Here is a 23,269-nt window from a genome sequence, read left to right as displayed (position 1 = left end):
CCGGCCTGCCTGAAGAGCAGGAATCACATCGAAGGAAGAAGCAGCGATTATATTGGTGTTTTCATGCCTCACATGATGTATACTGACTTTTGACGTCACAGACATAATTCGGCAGTTAAAACAGAAACCGAAACAGCATGAGAGAAGAAATCGAATTATAACTTATTTGTGGTCATGGGCGAATACGGCATTATGATCCATCTATAGCAATGTCTTGCGCATCAATATAAGATGAAAGCATGCAAACATTGTGTCTTTTATTTTAACGCCCGCGTAGCTCGCGCGCTCCACTTTTATCGGAAGACTCAAGCTCTGTATACAAGAAAAGATGAGAGCCGGTTAAAGCATGTTCGGTTTAAGTCTGAGGGTGACTACAAATTCGTTTTTCACAGTTGTGCACGAATGTACGCAAATGCTCTTCATGCGCATACTGTACGTCAACACTTAACCAGCGCTTCTGTGACGTAGTATCACGCTTCGGCCAAGGTCCACCTGAAAAAGAATTAGCTCATTTCAGTCCATATATTGTGTGTTCCAAAATATACATAAGAAAGGTGGACTCGTTTACTTGGGAAACTCCTTAGGATCTCATTGGGACGCCTTTGATAAAAATCTCACTGATGCAAATGAACGTGATAGTTCTCAGTTAGAAAGGACGCCTTATGCCCCGAAGGGGCATACAGTGGTTAATAGTACCTCGTATGCGACTAACCACTCGTTTAAAAAGCACTTTAACAGTGGTCGAGTTAAGTGCGCTCGGCGGTTGTGCATGAACTGCACCGTCCTTATGGACCTGAACGAGTTACAAACAGATACGTGCGATTTTATCCCAAAGTTTAAGAATCACGCAGGTGTCAACTTGATAAACTGGTGATGCATTCCGTGTGATCACAGCGGGAAAAAGACAATATGCAAAACGTGAGAGAGCAGCCACAAGCACAAGCTGCGGCTTCTAACAATTATCACATCAGTCACAGTTGAACTGTCTGTTGACAATACAATGTAACATAATGTGCATAGCATGCGGCACGCGTTGTGAGATTCACGCCTAGAGATGCTTCGGGAGGGGAAGGGGGGGGGGGTTGTGCCTTTCCCCATCCAAGGCGTATCTTTCCGTGAAAGGCATGCTTTACAGACTGATACAGACAGGACACCCTTGAGCTGCTGTTGGGTCCCGAAACCTGGAGGTGCTTTCGCTATGTGCTACCCTTGTCAAACGCAAAAGCTTCTGAAAGCCGGTGGGCATGAAAAAGAACCATGAAACATTTTACTTCGTTAGAACTAAGGCTTCCACTCAGCCGAAGAGCCGTTGTCTCTTAGTCAGTTTGCCCGGTCCTTGGTCTGTCATTAACGAGCCGATATATACACACTAAACAACCTGCCCATCGGATTGTGACCCAACTGATCACCGTGGTAGGCGGCAGCTAAATAAACAATTGATCGCGAGAAGTTGATCGGGACGAGCAACCTGGGTCGCACAAGCCCCATTGATGGCAACACCTGCCATCGCTGGACAAATTGTATTTAGCGCACAGTATTATGACAATATTTCGTTTGAAATTTAAGCAAATGTTAGCAACGCAGCACATAGCATTATTTGCTAATTTTTAAATTACCGCAGCATTTAGAACGCCGTATTAGCACAATGTTTACCTTTGGATGTTGATTGAGTATTTGCGGTACAACATATAAAGTTATTTGTTACTTTTAAACATTAAAATATCGTTCCGGCGTAACATGTAACGTTACTGCGACTTACCTAACAATTTTATAACATTATTTTGACGTTCAGTGCTACCTGAGTAAGCTTGCGTCGGGCATCTGTAACAATCTCAGCAGTCATTTCAAATACTCTACGTCGTCAGGGCCTTTTGTGGCTCGGATTTCTTCTCAGAGAGGCCAGCACTTTGCGGTGTTTTCGCTGTCGTCTCAAAAAGAGCTTGGCTTAGCGTTTAAGGCAGTTCCATGTCTTCCCTTCCTCTATATCTTATCAGAGTGCTCGCCCTATTACATTACACAGTTCACCGCTGGCCGCGCTGGAATTTATATTACAGCGGCGGAATGCTGGACACCCCGCCTCTTTCTTCTCTCGCGATAATGTGCCCACGACGCTGGGCTCTGGATATGCGTGAGCAATCGCTATCTCAGTGCGAGCTAACGAAGTGCCAAGTCCGGCGGTCGCTATATCACTATCTTCAGGCAGAAGAAAAGTGAGAAAATCTGTCTTCCAGCCCCGCTGCTGACATTTCGGCCATCAGCATTTGGTCTCATATTATTGCAGTGCTAAGGTCCCGCAGGAAACTTCTGGAATGAACGCTAGTTTCTAATAATTTGTGGCCTTGTTTCAAACATGTTTTCACGCTGTCTTGAAGCTGTAGGAAAATCTCCTGTTTTTTGTTTTTGTTTTTTGCCGCAAACTGGAAATCTTGTGTTTTTTTATTTATTTAGAATACTGCTAACCCAGCGGGGGGGTTGTTGCAGGGTGGAAAATATAGTAACGACAAAAAATACACAGTTTTCAAAAATACAAAAATTGACAATATACAAATTACCAAGCCAAGCAAGAAGACACGTAATGCAGAACCTATACAAGCCAAGAATATAGAAAAAGCAACAGTTTAAAGGGTTACGCCTGAACCAGAGATAAGAATTACGAGGATATATGCTCGCTTTTATGTGCTAATCACGATGGTGACGTCAGAGCGAACTGCGTGAGTAATTACCACATCTAATTTGACACCGTACTTTACATAAAAGCACTCCTCCTTTTTAATAAAAAATTGTTTAAACGGATTTTAAATACTCATTAAACCGTCATGCTTAATTAATGACCCGAGTTTTTATCTCTGTAGTGGTAAGAGCCCGGACGGACAGCATGAATAAAATCACAAGACTTTTTTAGTGTTCAAAGCGAGTGCCGTCGGCACACAACCCGAAAAAAGGCAGTTTCCCGTTAACAAACACAGCAGTTCAGGAGAGAAAATTGAAATGACAATCCTCGTTCTTTTTCTAATATATTAATTAATACGCGAGAATAATAGGACATTAGTTTATTCTGCCGGAGCTGTGAGCGATGGAAATCACATGAAAAAAAAAATTGAAAAGCGTACCAAGCTGCGGTGATGGAAGTACAATGTTTGACTCTTTCATCTGTGAAATTCCCGAAGATTTTATGAATTGTGAACATGCTTTTTAGAGAAGGAAAAGAAGGACTTCGAGAGTAAGACGAAAGTGACGCCTTGTATAGAGGCAGCGCGACGCCTCCAATGCTCAGTCGAAGAACTCGTCTCGGTGACCTGTTGAGGTTGACGTTGAGGTGTTGAATGCTACAGGTGGGGTTAGCCTTGCTTTGTCTGCCGGCAACTGCTCCACCGCAGCGTCCCTTCGATATTAACAATGCCGCATCTACCCCGCTAAGCGCACAGTCTCTTATAATAGCACACATTCTCTCCCGCAGTCACCATCTATGCACACAATCAATCCACACAGTTCACATCACAGTCCACTCCAGAAGTCACCATCTATGCACATATTCAGTCACAGTAGAACATAGGCCATTGTAGTGCCACACTCCATACACACATTCACTCACAGTATAAAGTAGTCCACTCCGGAAGACACCATCTACACACACATTCAATCACAGTAGGCCATAGTCCGTTCCTGCTGTCACCATTTAAAAACAAGGTCCGTGTTCTGCAGAAATGTTAAAAGAAGGCGTGCAGCCTCCCTTCTGCATGTCTGGTTTCCACTCGGGTAGACAATGTCCTGCACTGTGCTGTGACGGGTTCCTGTCTTCCTGTGACGGGTTCATGCCTTTCCGCGTTGTACTTTGGGCAGTACACCCCAACCTGTTCTCGCTCCATGTCTCTGCGGTGTCTAGGCGGCGAGCGCTGGCCTTTATTCAGCCAGAGCTAGTAACGTGGTTATCCACGTGACACAACTGGCGGGAAAATGGAGGAAGGAAAGAACTCTTGACAGGTGGTTACGTCACATTTTTTGAAGCCGTCTCCCCCCGCCCCCCACACAATCCCCCTACTTGGCCGCCGCCTCAGCGCGCTTGCGCATGCGCAGCAGACAATGCAGCAGACGATGCCGCTGCTCCCAGCGTTACCATTGGCTGAATGGCGGCCAATGACTCCCAGAAGTCCTTGCGAAAGCGCGTGTCTTCCGGCATGCTTTTTGGCATGCAGCTCGGATAGCGAGGGCCTCTCCTGAGTTTTCCTTCCTCCATAGGCGAGAGCGAGAGGTCGGAGCGGCGGTCGGCGCAGCGGCAGAACGAGCGGTAACATCTACGACAAGTCACGTGGTATGACGTCACAGCCACACCTACGGCGAGTCTCCAGTTAGAGGTCATATCCAAGCGCCATTTGACCTTCAGCTTTACATGCGAGAAGTGGAGCTTTTCACTCCAAAGGAACACAATTGTATATGGATTGGCGTCTCTCCACGCGCTAAGCCCTTTTGTGAGGACCGCAGGTAGCGCAAATGAGTCTGAGAGCGACTGTTTTTTTTTTTTTTGCGGAAAGGCTTGCGGCTAAGCTCCCTTGCAGAACATGTAAGACCAACGCAAGAAACGAGGACGACGGGAAGACACACTTGCGGACAAAACAGTGCCCGTTTTATCCGTAAGCTGCCTTTCCGCCGTCTTCGTTTTTTCGCGCCCTTTTTGCAAGTTCAACACGAACAAAACAGCCCGAACCAGAACTATAATTGACTTAGGGAATTCTGCAGGCTGTCAACTGCGACCAGTAAGTAACTCGACAATACCATTTGTTGGGCGAGTTGGTGCTTACGATGATCCATAACAGCGCGACAGACGGGACAGAGAAAAGAGGACACAACACAGAGCGCTGACTCACAACTAAAACGTTTATTGGCCGCCAGCCAGTATAAATACTGCCCTGGTGGACGGGAAGGATACAAGCACGCTTGAATTGCGTGAAATTCAAAATCACCACGTATGACTCTTACCTGTTGACACGTGCCTGATGTACTGGTGATTTTGAATGTCACGCAAGTCAAGCGTGCTTGTATTCTTCCCGGGCACCAGGGCAGTATTTATACTGGCTGGCGGCCAATAAACGTTTTATTGTGAGTCAGCGCTCTGTGTTGTGTCCTCTCTGTCCCGTCTGTCCCGCTGTTATGGATCATTGACCAGTAACTGCTCTCGTCAAAGGTTTTAACTGAGCCGTTACCTACTTTAGTCAGTTCTTTTGTTGTTGTTTTTTGCCACGGCGATAATTTTGGACACTGGGTGTGGAACCATTAAGAACCTGGGTAAAAAAAAAAAAAGAGGATATACGGCAAGGCTCTGCGAGAATCTTTTTTTTAAACTCGGCAAATTTCTGCGATTCCAAGTCCACTGGAAACAGTTTTGCAATATGGCTCAAATTTATGTTTGTGAAGCACATTTAGGGCCAGCCATACAACTTTAAAGATCTTTGGAGACCGGGCTATGCCAGAGACCATTTCGGCTGGGCGAGTTGCTTTTCAGATAGATTGTCCACTCTCGGTATGATGTTTTCATTCTTCCTGTTAACTCTTTCTTATCGCAAAGCTACAGAGCCTGTTAATTGTACCACAAAATGATTCCTAATGAACCTATACAGCCCATGATTAAATTCCTTCTTGCAAGAATTCAGCCATTGCGGCGGCAGCACCAAACTTTTTCGCCTCGCTACAATACCACGCAGATGCGCGAGCTTGCCTATCCAAATAAGAATGGGAACAGTGGTATTCACACGCTTATGACGCTTCCGCAGTGACGAGCCGCGTATTCTCTGGAGTATACGATAGACTCCTCGGGCTCATGACTAGGCAGCGTCTGGTCGCGTTCAACAGAAGACAACAGTTTACCCGACCTCACAGCTGTTCCGCGAAGGCGGCTCGGAAAATTGACCGTACACCACGTTCTTCAGCGTTCTCCCAATGAACCTCGAACGTTATAACGGGAGACAGGCTTTAACCCTCGTTTGCAGGGTACAGCAAAGACATTCGAAATGTTTTTTTTTTCCTGATTCGTTTTTACGTCCTCTTTTGTCCTAGTCGTATTTTCTCCACATGGCTCATCATCATAACTCCCAAAACGGCAGCCCACTAATTGCGTCGTCCTTGTCCGCTAATCGCTCTTTCTCGATGACGACGTCCCGCCCCGTGCGAGTTCTGCGCGTTGAGTTGCCCAATCAACTACGGGTATAATTTTGCGCTGGTCCAAGCTGAGAACCAAAAGACGTTATCTGGCGCCGTGCCGCGTTACCCTCCGGGCGTGAAAGTCGCTTGCTAGAAACGAACGCCTTTCGCTGTCGGAGATTAGCTGGCCACCATCACCGCTACCGCTTTGCGGCGTCGAGTCAGTCGGCGGTCCGCACAGCGCTAGAGAGGCGGGGCTGGTCGTCAAACTGGTTTACAGTCTTCGCCTCGGAGTTGCAGCAACCGGGCTACCGACCGCAAGACAGATCACTTCGCTTGACGCACAGTTGCGCGACAGGAACACGCTCACTCGATCGAAAGGAGTACTCGGAAGGAAGCCGAGGAGCAGCGGAGCTGCAAGCATAGCCTGCCATAGCCGTCTATACTAGCATGTTGGTTTGTTGACGTCAATCCAAGTTGCACTTCGTACGGAAGAAGCAACTACAGCCATGTCTACTCCACTGTTCAAGCTTCTGTTGCTCCTGGTTTCAGTGCTCGTGGTGCGTGCCCTCATAACCTACGTGGAGGTCCGCCTGCCGCTACGGGTGAGTTCTGGACGAAGCCCCCCCCCCCCCCCCCCTACAAAAATTTCTTTATACAGTCTATAGACTATCCGTAGACTTCTTTCTGTCTATAAAGTCTATAGACTATATAGACAAACCCTAGAGCACAGTCTATAGGCAATACAAATCCAATAGACAGTCCGTAGATTTATGGCCATACACATTTAGTAGACTTTTGTCTATAGATAGTCTATAGACTATGAATAGACAAAAATATCTATAGGAAAGCAATGGAGTCCATAAGAAGTCTATATATTGTCTATAGACCATTTTTGTAAGGGCCGCCACTGTTCGGAGTATGCTATAAAGCCGACCTTTGTTAGCCTCGTATCTGCCGCTGCAGCGGCGGCTCTACTATATGGGTGTCTCACGGGGAGTTAACTGTGGTAGCCGATAAAAGAACGCGGGAAGCTAAAACGCCCTACTCAGCCACGTTGTGCCCTCCGTACACGGTCATGAGAAAACCGGTTTGCTTTTTTTATTTCCCTGGTAAGCTTGATTTTGATATATACATGTGTTTTCGGAAGACGTTTTGGGCTGTCTCTTCTTCAGTTATTATTCGCGAGGCGAAGCTTTGTGCCCTTTGCGGATTTGGACGACCTTCTGGCCTGCGGCGTTCTATATACGTGGGGAAGCTCGCTTGCGGTGTCTCTCTCGCTCCACAAGAAGACTTGACCGCCCCGATTCTCAACACGCTTCTGCGCACTCCTTCACTACACTACACACATATTCCGATGTTACAGACAGGAAAGCCGTGAAGGTGGTGTTATACTTAACATTAATGAACTGATTTCAGTGTTTTCAGGCTACTTCAACAAATAGTTGAGAAATCACTCGGTGCTGTATAACCCTAAACTTTAAGGAAATTATGTTTGGTGTGTGTCGTCTAGTCCCATCAGTTCTAAAGAGAAGATCTGCACGACAGCCTCAACGAAATCTCCGTTCGTTTTCCGGGTGTGACTGTTTTACTGTTAGGGGAATTCTGCTTACATGGATTCACTGGAATCATTCTGACAACTTTATTCGCATAAGTTACAATTTCGAGTTATCGCGTGTCAGTGTCAGTCCCACTGCATCATACCTTCTTGATCTTGTCCTCACATCCTTTCGCCTGTGCTAGGTGACCGCAAGATAATCCATTTCACCCTGTAATTACCAGTAACATGTTCGTGTAGGCGCTTTAAATGCATCAAAGATTACAGCAAGGATGACTTTCACCCTATGAGTGATAAACTCGTCATTTTAAATGAATTCATGCCTCCGTACTTATATAAACCATAGTGTCCACTGTAACTGGGAGGTCTTCTGAAAATTTGGCTGTTGGGGAAAGGAAATGTCGCAGTATCTGTCCCATATACCGGCGGACACCTGAACTGCGCCGTAAGGGAAGGGGTAAAGGGATGTACTGAGAGGTAAGGAAGAAAGAGGTGCCGTAGTGAAGGGCTCCGGAGTAATTTCGACCACCTGGGGATCTTTAACGTGCACTGACATCACACAGCACATAGCTGCTTTTTGCGTTTGGCCTCCATTGAAACACGGCCGCCGCGGTCGGGTTCGAACCCGGGTACTCCGGATCAGTAGCAGAGCGCCCTAACCGCTGAGCCACCGCGGCGGGTCTTCAAAAACCAGGATTTCTGGTCTAGTAATGAAATCATACATATGTTAAGAAAGTGTACACTAACAGTGCTGAACTCTGGTACAACAGATGTCTCAGCCGCCTGTCCAATAAGAAAAAAACAACTCTTTCGCATCGCTCGCACGATGCACTCTGCTAAAGAAAAAAAGAGGTGCCATATTATGAAGGCTGTGCCATAATTTCTACCCCCTGGGAATCTTCAACACGCACTGACGTCGCACTGCATATGGGCACCTTTTTGAGTTTTGCTAAAAGGCGCCAATACGCTATGCGATGTCAGTGCATTTTAAATATCCCCAGGTTTGGCGATAGCCGACGAAGTGAAAGGCGAAGGAGGAATCAATCATGAAGAAATGAAAGTCATGGAACCTTGCTGCTGACACGAAAGACGCGGGTTCGATCCCAGCTGCGGCAGTCGCATTTCGATGGAGGCGAAAAGCTATAGGTCCGTGCGGTGAGATGCCAGTGCACGTTTAAAAAACCCTAAGTGGTCGAAATTTCTAAAGCCCTTCACTACGGCGTCCCTCATAGCCCGAGCTGCTTTGGAACGTTAAACCCCGATAAACCCATAAACCAAACCATATATCCGAGCCCACTGTATATAATTTTCACGTTTATCTCATCTCTCTACTTTTGTATATAGCGATACAGTTTGTGCTGTCCTTTTTTATGGTTTCAGTCCTGATATACGCCCTGTCTAGCGTTCTATATATTTTCCGTTGTGACTTTTGATCTCCTTGTGAATGTGAAATAAACTTTTTTTCTAACCAGTGCTCTTGAAAGATGGTTTGTAAATTATGCTCTAAAATGGCATGATGATGTTGTATACGATTGTGTATTTGGACCGAAAATATAATCGAACTATTCGTGCATGCAGGTCGGGTTCTTTTCTGAAATTCTGATGCCGTAAATACTCAACTGTACGAAATTGTGATTTTATCTTTTAGTCTACGAAGATTCAGTCATATTAATTTCACATCAGAAGTGTCCAGGCCATGGAGACCGCTCGTGTATACACTGCGCTGCAAATTCATACACATCCCGCATACATCTAGCTGGAATATCTATAGTGCGCACTATACCCCCGAATAGACAGTAATTTTAGTGTTGTAGATGCGTAGATGACCAAAATAGATGTCTGCTAGAGGCGTCAAATAGCCAGTGTAAATATCTCATGAACGCCCATGCAATGTTTTGTGGTTTGCTGAGTCCGTAAAAAAGATTCGAGTTTGCACAGCTGCTGCTAATTGCCGCGTGGCGCTGAACACTCAATCACCGGGGCAGTTTTGATTTTTTGGTGCGTCCCACTGATTTTCTATGGCCTTCGGAGATAGTTGCTTTGAGAGCCGGAAACAATTGAGAGGTCAGATTTGATGCGGTGGGAGTGCGCCTTCCAGGGCAAAGGTTGCCATGTGATCAAAGTGGGATTTAAAAAATCTTCTCTCAGTCAGTGATGAGCCAGCAGAGACCGAGGTTTTGAAGCGAAAGCTTCACTACGCTAGGTAAAGCCGATTTCGCCGTGCGTTGCCGGTTGACCTTCAGGAGAGCCAGAGGTCAAGTGTGGCTATAGGCCGTATCCAGTGTGCGGAACGCACTCAACGTTACAGACGCCAAGCCGCGTCTACTTGCCCGATACACCACAGCCTTAGCTCTCTAACAATGAAGGTTCAGTAGTAGTAAAACCGCAGATTTTTTTTTTTTCACATTTGTGTGCGTCTTGCTCAATCGGCGATTCAACTAAATAGGGGAAATCCTTCAGAATGTTTCGCTAACCTTCACTGCTGTGGTCGCACTCGTGGTCTGGGAACAGATGTACAGCTCTGCTTCAGAAGTTTGTCGCGTATACATAGTGCACGCATATTTTGCGTTTTCCCGTGGCGTATCCCGCGCGCAGGGCAAGCGTGCTCCTCCGGGATCCCCGTGGCCTCAGCCCCGGCGCTGGCAGTCGTGGCCGCTGCAGAGGAGCCTGGACCCGGACACGTTCGCCCTCAGCTCTGCCGCCGCAGAGTCGTGCGACGTTGTGGCCAAGGCGCTCTCCCGGTACCGCAAGCTCGCCTTCCTCGGTGACTCCACCCGGAGGAGAGGAGGAGGAGGAGGAGGAGGAGAGGAGAGGGGCTTCTCGGCGGTCGTCGACCACGGACTCCTGCCCGCGCTCAGGGTGGAGGTGGCCCAGTACCAGGGAGAGCAGCACTGCGGGTATCCACAACACAAGGACGACGAGAGCTGTGAGTCATGCAGGGGGGGGGGGGGGGGGGGGGGGGTAGAAGTAGAGGCAGAAAAAAATTGACAGCACTGTTACCACTTTGTAACGTGAGATTCAGGGACAGCTAGCTGTTAAGGCGTTTATATTTCACGATATGTTGAGATTGAGAATATGGGAGCGACTGCATATCTGTATAGCTCTAGAGCACTACTCTTAGTTTTTCGCAAATGCTTGCTTTTCGACTAGCTGTAATTTACAAGTCCGCCGCTCTAGGCACGCGGCGCCACCATTAATGACTCTCTCCTTTGCCAGGAGGCGCGTTTCGATGCAGCTGCCACAGACCCCAAAAAGCTGCATTGCTCACATAATGGATGTTCACAGAAATAAGTGAAAAGAAGTAGGACTGGCATGCTGAAAACAGTGTAATGACGTGGAGGTATCAGGGCCTGACAAAAATTGCATAATTGATTACTTAGGAAGGTTTAATGTGTGTGCGTGCGCGCGCGCGCGCTACCTAGTCATATTTTTTACAAAAATCTGAAATTTCGAGTTTTCCCTCCTTCAGGGTCGTAATTCATACTAATTCATAATACTTGCCTGTCCAAGCCAACAGAAGGCTTGTGGTGCAGTTTCAGCAGCGAGGGACACAGACTGACATCAGTTAATATCACTAAACCGAAAACAACTAGATAAAAACCGACAAAGAGCAAGAAAATAGGGAGGAAAAAATAAAAACAATCAAGCAAATGATTCTATAGGATAAGAGACCTTACGTGTGTTTCCGACTTCCCGAAGAAAAAACCCCGTTAGTTAAATCTTTACTCTTAGCAAATTAAAAGCGCGAATGTGTCCATCATATCTTGTCCGCACACTGCAGGTAAAATGAAACTCTCACTCGGGCATGACGTTCGAACAGCGGCATACGGAGGACAGATTTCTTTAGTCCACAGGAGCCCACGTACTAATGAAGCGCCATTTTCTGGTTAGTCAGGTAACTATTACTGTCTGCAAACAAACAGCGCACAAAGCTCACCTTCTGAGAACAATAAGTAGCCATTTGCGAAGTATCTCAGCGATGAGGGCGCGTATAATAAACCCCTGAACAAAGCCGAGTGCCTGGCCTGGGGGGCGCTTGTAGCCATTTTTAACGATGCGTGTCGGGCGCTGGGCTTCGAACCAACCACCTTGCGCAGCCGAGATGGGTGCCCCAAAAGATTTATACAACCTGCAGTAGCACTTATAGTGTCATTCTTCGGGCCGAAGCCGATGGATTTGGCAGGCGGGCACATGTGTGATGTAGTCGCGCAAATGAAAACGCTTGTTATTATCGTATTCTTGAAAGTACCTCATAATTTGTATTGCTCTTTCTTTTTCCTTCAAGATTCCCTCAATGTACCTGAAGAAGGAGACGCTGTGCTTAGTTCTCAAACCGTTTGGGGTGCTCTCCGCGGTGAGTTGTGCTGTTTGATATCGTTCTTGAAGCGGCGCTACAGCGCTTGTGAATGCTGACACCCATACGGCTGTGATTTGTCAGACTGCAAGAAAAATTAATTAACTAATTAATTTGTTTGTTGTTTGTTAGTTCTTTTGTTTGTTTCTTTGTTTATTTGTGTGTTTGTTTGTGTATCGGTCGGTCGGTTCGTTCGTTCGTTCGTTTGTTTGTTTGTTTGTTTGTTTGTTTGTCGGTCGATCGGTTCGTTCGCTCGTTCGTTCGTTTGTTTGCGTGTTTCTTTGTGTGTTCGTTCGTTCGTTCATTCATTTGTTTGTTTGTTTGTTTGCAAAAGGAGGGCACCGGCCACTAGTAGGGGAAGGAGAGAGGAATTGAGATTCGGCGACGTCCTCTTCTTGAGCTTCTAGAGATTTTTTTTAGAGCAAGGGAAGATACTACAATGCTCGTTTATAACACAGGCTTGATGAGTACAACGCGACGCCCTGGAATCTCAGAAATGTGGGTCACATGGTTGAAATTTGCATACGTTATCTATTGCAGGACTGGAAACTTTCAGCCAGCTTGTTCATCAGGATCCCATTAGTAAAGCGGTAAGCAAACATATAAACGTACTAACACGGCACGTCATATCTTTTTTTCATGGCGGCTCGTGTCAAAACACAATGACAGTTTGCAGACGGTGATCACATAGCGCAAAGTCACAGCATGCTGTCAACGAATTGCGGTATTGACATCGCCTCTAAGAGTGTAGAACAATGCACCAATTTTAACGAAGGTCGCATTCAGGGACGGCGCTAATATTAGCAAGAAGCAATCCAAAGAAGATCGTTGCGAATTACTAGACATTCTAAAATTAAATAAAAAGTACACATGGTACGCCATGCTTCTTTCCAATTATTCTTGTCTGTAACCCTTAAAAATGTTATACAATTAGGTGAAGATTTTTTTTTAACAAAGTGAGTTTCGTTGTGAGGCAATAAATAAAAAAGTTTCAGTAGTTTCACCACATTCGCCGTTACAAGTATTATCACCCTTGTTACTCTCTACTTAATTGATATTTGGATATCTAACTGTTGCACTTTTAGTCTCCTAGTGAAAAGTTTAAACTGTTTTTCGCAGAAGGCGTTATTCAAAGAGGAAAAATGATACCTGCGCGACCTTTGTGTTTAATTGTGCGGTTCCCCCCTTTCTTCCTCTTTCCAGTTCGTAATCAACGTCACCGCCGTGAAGGACTTTCCCAGATTCTCGTACAGAGGCCTGCTGCTCGACTCTTCAAGGCATTTTCAGCCACTCAAGATTCTGAAGCAAAACTTGGTGCGTCCTACAGATGCAAAATAATCCTTAAGATGTTCCCAAAATGACAACACACTAATTTCTTTACAGTTTCAACTTTATATAATTTTCACTTGCCCAATGACTTTTGCACCGCATGCGGCGATTTTCAAGATCATGGAAGCCAGTCACAGATCATGTAGGAGTCTGTGTATTTCATGTGACGAATGAAAGTGTTTGAAGCAGAGAAACCAACTGGCCCGGCCAATTACGGCATTTTTTTTTCAGTACGTGTGCTTGTTATTCAGTCTACGCATGTTTTCGTGCTACCATGAATTTTGATCACCCTGAACCAAATTGACTAACTGAATTTTTTTTTGTCTTGCTCATGTTGCTTGAACAATTAAGAACTAAATGCGCGTGTACAGATCTGATAATCAAGATTGTAACAATTGTTTTTCAGCTATGTTCTTTCGTATCTCAGAGATGTAGGCCTAGCCAGCCAAATATTTAACGCCACTCCTCACGCTATGTGTTTTTCTCATTCGGTGCCAGGACGCCATGGCGTACAACAAATTCAACGTCTTCCACTGGCATCTCGTCGACGACCAGTCTTGGCCGCTCGAAATGGCGACGTTCCCCAACCTGACGCAGGTACGCAGTTTGTATCGCAGCTATATTCATGAGAGTCATTCTCATGAGCGGAGTCGCGAAAATTGTGACTATATATAACTGTCCTGAAACACTTTTGGCGTAGTGACTATATGATTACGTACGTTCCCACACGGTCTGTTCGACCGAAGGAACCTTTTTGTAATCCCCGACGGTCCACAAGATCCGGAAAGCGAGTAAGAGATTATTACGTTCCCTTTTACTTTAACAGGTTACCTTTAAGTGTTCGCCGGGCAAAAACTAAATATAAAGTACAAAAGATTCTGCGATACACTAATTAGTGGCTTTCGACGTTGTACATATGCTTTACCACCTGTCAAGTAAATCATGATTTCACTGGTAACTGCTGTTTTTTTTTTTGCACGGATTTCAGGTATCTTTATGCCAGTTTGGTTTCCTGTCTATTTTTATTTTGCCTCTGTACTAATTTGATATTCTGTCATTTTTAATGTGCGTTTATGCCTGTGGGTATGTTTGCGCGGTTCCGCTGCCTGTCGGGTTCTGCCACTCGAGCCCTATGAGGCTTTGGCAGGCCGGATTTTTTGCACTTTTAAAACATTTGGTGCAATAAAGTATTATTATTATTATTATTATTATTATTATTATTATTATTATTATTATTATTATTATTATTATTATTATTATTATTATTATTATTATTGCTGTGCACATTAACACTCACTAGAGCAATGTTGCTGGAATGATGGAGCAGCGTAAAGGTTTGGGCAAGTTGGTGCGACATGCTCTGAGAGGAATGCTCTGGGTGCTTGTGTGTATGTGTTTTCTTTCGTCCACGTCTTTCTTGGCGCGCCATTCTACCAGAAGCAATCATAGAGCTGAGAGAAATGTATACATTTCTGAAACATTTTCGGTTTTTCACAAGTAGGCTGATAACACAGCACTGTGCTGTTCAGAGGCTATGAAGGTGTAATACTTGGATGGTGATGTTTACATGTGGTCCATGGAAACAGTCGCTGGTTTTTGAGTGAAATGTGCGCTCTCCCTCTGGTCCTCACAGAGCGCCTACTCCCCGAGGCACGTGTACAGCCTGAAGGACGTGCAGGACATCATCGAGTACGCCCGCCTGCGTGGCATCCGCGTCATCCCGGAGATAGACACGCCGGGACATACGCAGGCCCTGGGAAAGGCCTTTCCCGGTGAGGAGTTTGATCAAATACGCCGTGCAATGCCCACACACCAGCCATGTCTCGCGTGTGGTGATGCTTGAGTTGTTGAGTCTTTTCATCCGCTTGGAGCCTCTTCAGGCTGCCAGGCCTTTGTACTTCGTAAGCTATAAAGGCAGCAGAGGAACTTTCATTCTAGCCGTTTGAACCTAGATAGCTGGACTTGGTAGATATCGATGTGATCATTATATATCGGCTCCCTGCTTGCGCTCACGCCGGCACCATTCGGGGTTGAATGTTAAGGGAGACGGGAGGACAAGATGCAAAGGATCAATACAGATAAAAAAAAAGCTCGAAACACAGACATTCTACTTTAAAGCGCCAAATTACTTGGTGAATAATCAGGCATTAATGAGGGAATGCGCTTCGTAAATAACACAACAGCGGCTAAAAGCAGGCCTGCCAATTCTAAGATCAGGACTGTCGGTAAACGTGTTGAGGTCATTCTGACGGCAGAGAATGAAGCAGCTGTCGAGTCGCAGCAACACTGCCAATGCATATCTTCGGTGGCACCACAACATTACGGGTTTCTTCTCACGGCTCAGGTTAATAGCATCTGCCGAGAGCGAGTGATCATGACTCGCAATTAGTCGCCATGCTCATTCGCCGATACTCAAAATGGGTACTCCGGACGTCTTTTCGTGCCACCAGCACGATGAAAAAAATAGTTCCAGGCACGTCACTTTGCTGTCTGGGCCAGTAGCACAACAAAATATGTATGATCTTTTACGCTCAAGGCCAACCGCTTTGAACGAATTCATTCCTTACTTCCCACCCCTTCTCACCCTGACTGAAAAAAAAAAATCCTGAACTTTCCATTTATATTAGGGTTGTTAGTCATTTTTTTTAATGCCAGCGACCTTGTTCTGCCTTCTACGGCAAGTTTCAATTCCACAGTGCAAATTCCTGGCCCTCTTCTAGGGATTCTCACAGCGTGTTACTCCAATGGCACACGTGGAAAACCTGACTATCCAAAATCATGCGGCATTCGAGATGCTAGACCCCGACACAAAACTACACCTATGACGTCATGCGGGCAATCTTTCGAGAAGTCATCGAGACCTTCAAGGACAAGTACATCCACCTGGGCATGGACGAGGTCTACTACTCCTGCTGGTCGGTAGTACAGACTACTCAAAGGCATTTCACTGCACGCCGAAGGGAAAGACTAACCAGTACATTGTGTTTGCCTTTTTCTTTTTAATTTAAATGACTTTACATACGTTTTACGCTTTGTCATTCGCTGCCGCACATGTATGGCGGTGAATGTGCTTTTGATATTTGTTGCAATACTGAAAATAGACAATTACGGGTAGGTTTCTCGATTTCTTGAGACTTGCTAAAACCATTTGGTTTGCGCTTCAACCTTGTGCAAGAAAAAAAAATTGGCAGAGACGCTTAAGGTTGCTTCGTACGAGAATGATTAAAGTGCTGAGTCATGATACGTTTCAGATTTACTATGAGTCGGGACTACAGCGCTCGCCGCGCTGCGATGTCGCTAGCGTAATGATTCGCGCGACGCTAAGTCGATGAACAAAAAGCCATGTCTGTGGCGTCCAGTTGTGGTGTGTCTCGACATTTCAACGAGCAGTATAGCGCGACACACGGAAAGGAGCCAGCTGACAAGCCTGCGGATAAGATTGGTCCCCCTTGAGCTTTCTCACCCCCGTCGTTGTCGCTAGATGACGTTTCGATGCAGTTTTCCCTAGGGTGCCTCGATGGGGAGGCGAGAGAGCAGGCATCCAGACACCCTAGTTTTCCCTAGTGCTCCCTGCGGGAGCATATATGGGAACACTAGTTTTCCCGAGCTCCCGCCACCGGTGTACATTTCGCCTTTCGACCTCCTTCCCATTGGATCTTTCAATTTGATTTCGCCGTCACTTTTTCGACACAGTGCTACGTGCTCTTTAGGAGTGTAGGTGGAGGCGCGAAGGGGGCGGGGGGGGGGGGGGGGGGGTTGTATTTTAGACCGCGGTTTTTTCGCCGAAAGAGGACTATTTACTGATAACGGAGTAAAAAGAAACTTTATTGAGCTTTCAATTGCTAAGTTCTTTTTTTCGCCAAAATTTGGAAAGGGAGTTGTCGAAATCTCAAGATCAGCCGGAATGCATGGCGTGGCTTGTAATGTGCACCAAAGATCACGACACAACAGCACCGTAAGCGTCATTGAAGGTTGGGAGGTTTTACATTGACGCAGTGAGGAAGCTGTGATGAAGCTCGTTGGCTTTTCGCGACGCAGGGAATCGAGTCCCGAGATTGCCGAGTTCATGCGGCAGCAGGGCTTCGATGCCGTGAACCAAGTGGAACAATACTACGTCAAGCGAACACTGGCCAACGTACAGGATCTGGGAGCCAAGTACATGATCTGGCAGGACCCCATCGACAACGACGTTGACGTAAGCCGTTGTAACTCATGTCCAACATTCTTGGACAAAATTTTTGAATATTGGAAAGCTGTAGGGTACTTGTTTAGAAATATTGAAGGTAATGGTGCATTCTTCCGATATGTAACAAAAACTTTCTTTTATAGCGTTTCTATTGCTCGCATCGAACAGTTAAGAAGGGCCTTGAATAGAACCAATGTGGAACGCTTTTGACTACAGCAAAATCGTCAATAGCAAAAAAAAAATGCAAGCCAGCAGACGGGATATCTGTGGATAATTGATTGTTATAGGGAAATGAATATATGAAAAAATTTGCGTTTATAAAATTTTTCCCGCTCAAAAAAAATGTTTCTGGCCATAATTGTTGGGTATGTAGTGAGTCACTCCATATGGTAATTCTTAAAATGCCCCTCACGTGCCATCCAAGGGACCACCGGCCGCAGGTTAAATTAAAGCTTACTTCTGGAAAACAGAAAATTTTGAGAGTGACATATCAGCTTTGAAAAATAGCTATTGCAACGAGACGGAGCGAAATTTAAGGTGGTTTCTGTTTGTGCAATACGGGCAGAGTACACCATGGAATGTGCATTTCAAAACAACACTTAATCACGGGGCTTCAGCGTACTCGCCTTATCGGTTGTTGCGTAGAAACAGTGCTCATGTCTACCTCCTGTTTGTTAAGCGGGGCCACTGTTCCTGTCGAGCGGTATCAAACAGTTTTTGAAGTCGGCGCCGTGTTTTCATTGGAACTCCACTGTGTAAAGTCACAGAGTTCAGTAAAGTGACAACCTTTTGTGCAGGCCAGAAGTCTTCAAAAAGCGGAGGTGAAGGCCTCCAAGGCACTGCTCCGCTTTTTGAAGACTGGTTAACCTCCTTGCCTTTCCTCCTCGTCCTCCATCTGTGACGTGCCTCTGTCCGGTTCGTCCAGGCTGCGAATGACACCCTGGTGGTCGTCTGGAAAGGCGGCCGAGACACAGTAAGACGAGGCCCTCGTGGGAGGACGACGTCAAGCGGATCGCCCGCAAGGGATACCGGATGGTGCTGTCGGCGTGCTGGTACCTAAACCACATTGGCTACGGCCAGGACTGGAAGAGGCTTTACGCGTGCGATCCTCGTGGATTTGATGGTAGGTGCGCGATTATAAGTTCTCGTTCCCTTCCAGAACCTCACACTTGTCTGAAAACTGCAGTCGCACACCTCACTCTGCTGAAAGGTCCTCGAGTCCGATGAGGGAATCTCATACACTTCGAGCTAAAGCAAACACTATCTGGCCTGCAGTGTCTGCGGCACGCTCATCGTTTGCTCAAGAGTGACGAAAATTGCGACGTTTTATGCGTGTCATATGCTGAGAAGCTATCGATATTAAAAGGGACAGGTGTCCGACTCCCCCAAATGACAATGATATCATGTATGGGGCATTGAATAAGCCTTGAGTATACCCACTTAGATACGTTTGGTAGTTATGTACGCCATCTGCATGTACAGTCTTTGCCAAAAGTGACCAGGCTTTGGGGTTTGCTTCTCATTCGTATACTGAAGCTATTATGCCAGCCCTCAAGCTCTAAATCTCTGTATGGTAAGGAGAAGCCTTGACCTCACCTTCCGAGAGCTTTGATCGTTAGGGAAGCCGTAAGGGCCCTACTTTTCGAATGAGAAGCAGACCATGCAGCCTGGTTAAGCTTGAAAAAGGCGTCAAAGGTAGCCGTGAGAAGGTACACTAATCCCCAGCGTTTTCGCTGTATCCACAGGCACCGAGGCAGAGAAGAACCTTGTCGTCGGCGGAGAGGCCTGCATGTGGGGCGAATACGTTGACGGCACCAACCTCATTCCCCGTCTGTGGTAAGCACGTTAAGAAGACTCGCAAGCTCGCAGTTAAAAGTGCATTTGGAAAACCTTATTTCTGTACCTTATGAATTAACTCTGTGGGCAACTTAGCTGAAGTTCGAACTGAATTAATTTACTTCATTTTCGTCTCGACAATCGAGTTTGCTTTCCGCGCAAGAAACACGTGGATTGCGTGTTATTGTGAATGCGATAGGAACCAACAGACATTGAAACCAGAAGAAGCAGAGGAAAATCTTGCTCTTTTTTTTCTTGTTAGGTGGTTACCCAGTGATACTGAAAACGAAATCGATCGAAATAAGAAATGATTTTATTGTAAGTAAAGAAAGAGAACTATTGCGTGCCTCCGGGGGCATCCGAACCCACGACCTTCTCATGCCGTGTGCAGTGCTCTACCGACTGAACTATGCCGGTTGCACGTGGTTGTTTTATACTTCTACTTTATGCAAAATTTTCTGCTATACAAAGTGGTTTCGCAAATAATTTTATTCCGTAATCAACATCGTACATACAAAACAATCAGCGACATGGTCCAGCGTTTTTAGTGGCTTCCATAACTTTTGTCTCCTTTCGAATTCATATCTTTTAACTATAGCCCATCTACCCGTGTCTGTTCAATAGCATAGCGATGATCTCGGTTCCGGCAGTCTTGGTGCCATAGGTAACAAAAGAGGATTCTTGCATTGCTCCTGATTTCCCCCATTCTACCATGCTCTGCATGGCGCTTGCTATATAACAGCGCGTACCTCGTCCGCCGCTATGGTCGCAAGTGGCGCTGCTGAACATTCTCAAGGTTGGGAACACAAACATCTTTGCAATCAGAAGGCCTGACAGCCGCCGCCGTAGTTCAATTGATAGAGTACTGCACGTGTCATGCAAGGGTCGTGGTTACGCATCTCTCCAACGACGTGTGGTTGTTCTCAAACATTCTGAAAAATTATCTTGTCTGAAATGATTACGCACTGATTTTCTGCTATTATCAAAAGCACCATGCAAGATATGAAGGAGTGACGTTCTCCTATGCTTTCCTTGGTTCCAATGACGGTTGCTTTCGTTCGCACGTGCAACGAGCCCCTTATCTCCACATATGCTCGTCTGCTGTTATCGTTATGAGGCACTCACACCGTCCGCCGCAGGCCCCGCGCTTCCGCCGTGGCCGAACGCCTGTGGAGCAGCGCTGAAGTTAACACGGATGACGCCGCTTTCAGGCTGGACCAGCAACGCTGCCGGATGCTCAGGTCGGTCAACTTGACACAGCCTTGCTACTCCTTCTGCAGCGATAGCTACATTACGGTAGCATTTCGAGTCTTCAGCGTGGCGGCGCCGCCACGCTGTCACGTGGTTGGTCACGTGACCAAGTTCCACTCAGCCAGCTGTAGCTATCAAATTCACTCCAGGTTTAACCAGAGCTAAACCACCGCCAATTTTTTGTTGTCTATATACAGAAAAGCTGGAATCTTAACATTGCCGTCGCATGCTGACTCAAGTTTATTGGCGGAGAGAGTTCAATTCCACTAAATCTCTATTGATCAGCATTATCCTGTTCCAGCTGCAGCCACGTTATTGCATGTGTTTCTTCCGATGATACATACCCAGCAATTCTGGACAAAGGCATTTTTGAGCGGGAAACCATTTATGAACGCACTTTGTTCGTATAATGTAAGATTTCACTGTAACAATCAATATATCTACAGATCAACCGACGGCAGTCTTGATTTTTTTTTTTCTGTTAACGTTTTTAATTTCATCAAAAGCATTCCCCATTGGTTTTCTATGGGAGTTTTAACTGTTCAATGCGACCTATGGAAACTCTTTAAAAGAATGATTTTGCTACCTATCAGAAGAATTCACCGTTACCTTCAATATTACCGTAAAGGTATCTTATAGTATTGCAAAATTCAAAATTTTTCTTCGAAATTGCTGGACTTGAAATTTATAGAGTTGAAAGGAAGGGATTCTTACACATCCTCAAAGCCTACAAGTTCATTTCCCCTTTGTTCATACCCGTGTACTGTGCGATGTCAGTGCACGTTAAAGAACCCCTGGTGGTCGAAATTTCCGGAGCCCTTCACTACGGCGTCCCTCATAGCCTGAGACGCTTTGGGACGTAAAACCGCCCTAAACCAAACCAAAACTTTGTTCATATTGCTTGTGTCAAGAACAACCTGCTGATGGTTTGATTTTACTGTAAAAGTGGGTGTTTTCATAAAACGATTAAGAATCTGTTTCCTCATAGCAAGACACCAATCTTAATCTTTTTTCTTTTTTTTTACAGGCGTGGAATACCCGCGCAACCCGTATTGAACGGCTACTGCGGCGACTACGAATGGGACCTGGACACTTCGTACCATGTCGACTAAAACAATGTCCTCGCTGGCTCGAGGGCTAGGGCGGGTTCACTCGAATGCTGCTATACCAACAAATATACACCTCCATCACTGTTTAATGCACCAGCACTCTGAAGTGCGTCGCCGGTGCATTTTCATAGCACAGGCTATACTTCGTCTTTCTGTACACCCAGAGGGCCACTTCCCAGAGTACCAGCATTGAACCAAATCCACACTTGTACCCCGTTAGAAGAAACCGGCAAGATTTCTCTGGTGCCACCTTTTGAACGCCGTACGGCTTTAGGATATAAGTTAAGTGCGTCGTAAGAAAAGACCATCATGGTGGTTCAGGAATGGTGCACTTGTTTGAATACCGTACGATAAGTCTGAGTCGGTCGACAATGGAACGAACGGATAATCCTTGGATGCCACACCTGACATTCTCGCCAATCGTTTTTTTTTTCTTGCGAAGGTTTTCAACAGGCCTTGGAACATTTACACCTGTCGGAAAAGCGGTGGCTTCCTGGAAGTTCCAGTTTCTAGCTGAAGAGCAGATGCTCTTTAGCTATGCATAGGCCACCGCGATCCGCATCGCAAGGCGCGCACCACCATCCCAACCACCGAGGCTTCTGACCTTATGAAAATCACCTAGGCTCTTGAACAATGAAACTATTCGCCGGAATCATCCATGGGCAACACTTGTGGGGAAACCACCGCGCCATCAAGCAAATGGAGACGATATATATAGACTGCTGCTCAAATTACGTTGTTTGGTGCAGGTTTAAGCTGCGAATGTCATTTGTTTGCATATTTAAAGCATCCCACGCTTTAGGCTTTTCTGGGGTACTGAGGATGTTTCTCACCTTTTAAATCGGTCTAAGTCACCTTCTTCCGAAGCAGCCGTTCCGGTCTCTGACGCTCTTCCTGTCCTCTCCGTATTGCTAGAATCCACTCTTCCAGTTGCAGGGACATGAATGGCGCAGCGCGTGTTCCCGATGCTCCCGACGATGTAGGATGATCGTGAAACGTCATGGGGTGTCATTTTTAATCTTTTATTTAACAATGCGCTCACAATACACGTTCTCTTCTCGCATGCTAAGCCTGTCAGCGGGCGCGTTCTGTTTTCGTGTTTCATTCACTTGCAGACTACGAGTTCCCACTGAAAGAAAAAGCATGTATGAAGTGGTCACATTCATCATCATCATCTGCCAGGTTGCAGACCGCTCCCACTAAACGATCCTTCTCAAGCTGCGGCAGCCTTATCCTTACAAATTTCCTAACTCCATCTGCTCCACTAACTCCCGATCGGACGCCCTCGGCCCAGTTTTCATTCCTTTGGGTTCTACTTTTGTCACCCGAGGCCACCGATTACCTCTTCTACTCACTACAAGTACCCCATAGTTCATTTGCTGATCTTCCGCTGGGATATCATTGACCTTGAGGTTGTTCTCTGATTCCTTCTCTGAAATTTGCTCAGGATTCTTCAAACACGAATCGTCATCTCTTTTCCGCTACTCCATATTCATTGTACGGAGCATGCGAAT

At 46.1% G+C, this 23,269-nt stretch overlaps 1 pseudogene across 1 annotated transcript in view; it reads left to right on the top strand.

Moving 5' to 3' along the window:
* LOC144119582 (uncharacterized) overlaps nt 1-22,708 on the top strand; it is a 47,761-nt pseudogene extending 25,053 nt beyond the window's left edge. The window contains exons 14-26 of the transcript XR_013312395.1: nt 6,582-6,737; nt 10,286-10,616; nt 11,976-12,044; nt 12,585-12,634; nt 13,248-13,358; nt 13,872-13,970; nt 15,007-15,145; nt 16,094-16,288; nt 17,412-17,568; nt 18,485-18,682; nt 19,305-19,395; nt 20,535-20,636; nt 21,674-22,708. The product of XR_013312395.1 is annotated as an uncharacterized LOC144119582 (transcript). The remainder of the gene's footprint in view (nt 1-6,581; nt 6,738-10,285; nt 10,617-11,975; nt 12,045-12,584; nt 12,635-13,247; nt 13,359-13,871; nt 13,971-15,006; nt 15,146-16,093; nt 16,289-17,411; nt 17,569-18,484; nt 18,683-19,304; nt 19,396-20,534; nt 20,637-21,673) is intronic.
* The last annotated feature ends 561 nt before the right edge of the window (nt 22,709-23,269 follow it).

Source organism: Amblyomma americanum, chromosome 2 (genome assembly GCF_052857255.1).
Source record: "Amblyomma americanum isolate KBUSLIRL-KWMA chromosome 2, ASM5285725v1, whole genome shotgun sequence".
Classification (NCBI taxonomy): Eukaryota; Metazoa; Arthropoda; class Arachnida; order Ixodida; family Ixodidae; genus Amblyomma; species Amblyomma americanum.
The sequence above is the reverse complement of the archived record's forward strand: the minus strand, read 5'-3'. Positions and strand labels throughout refer to the sequence as shown.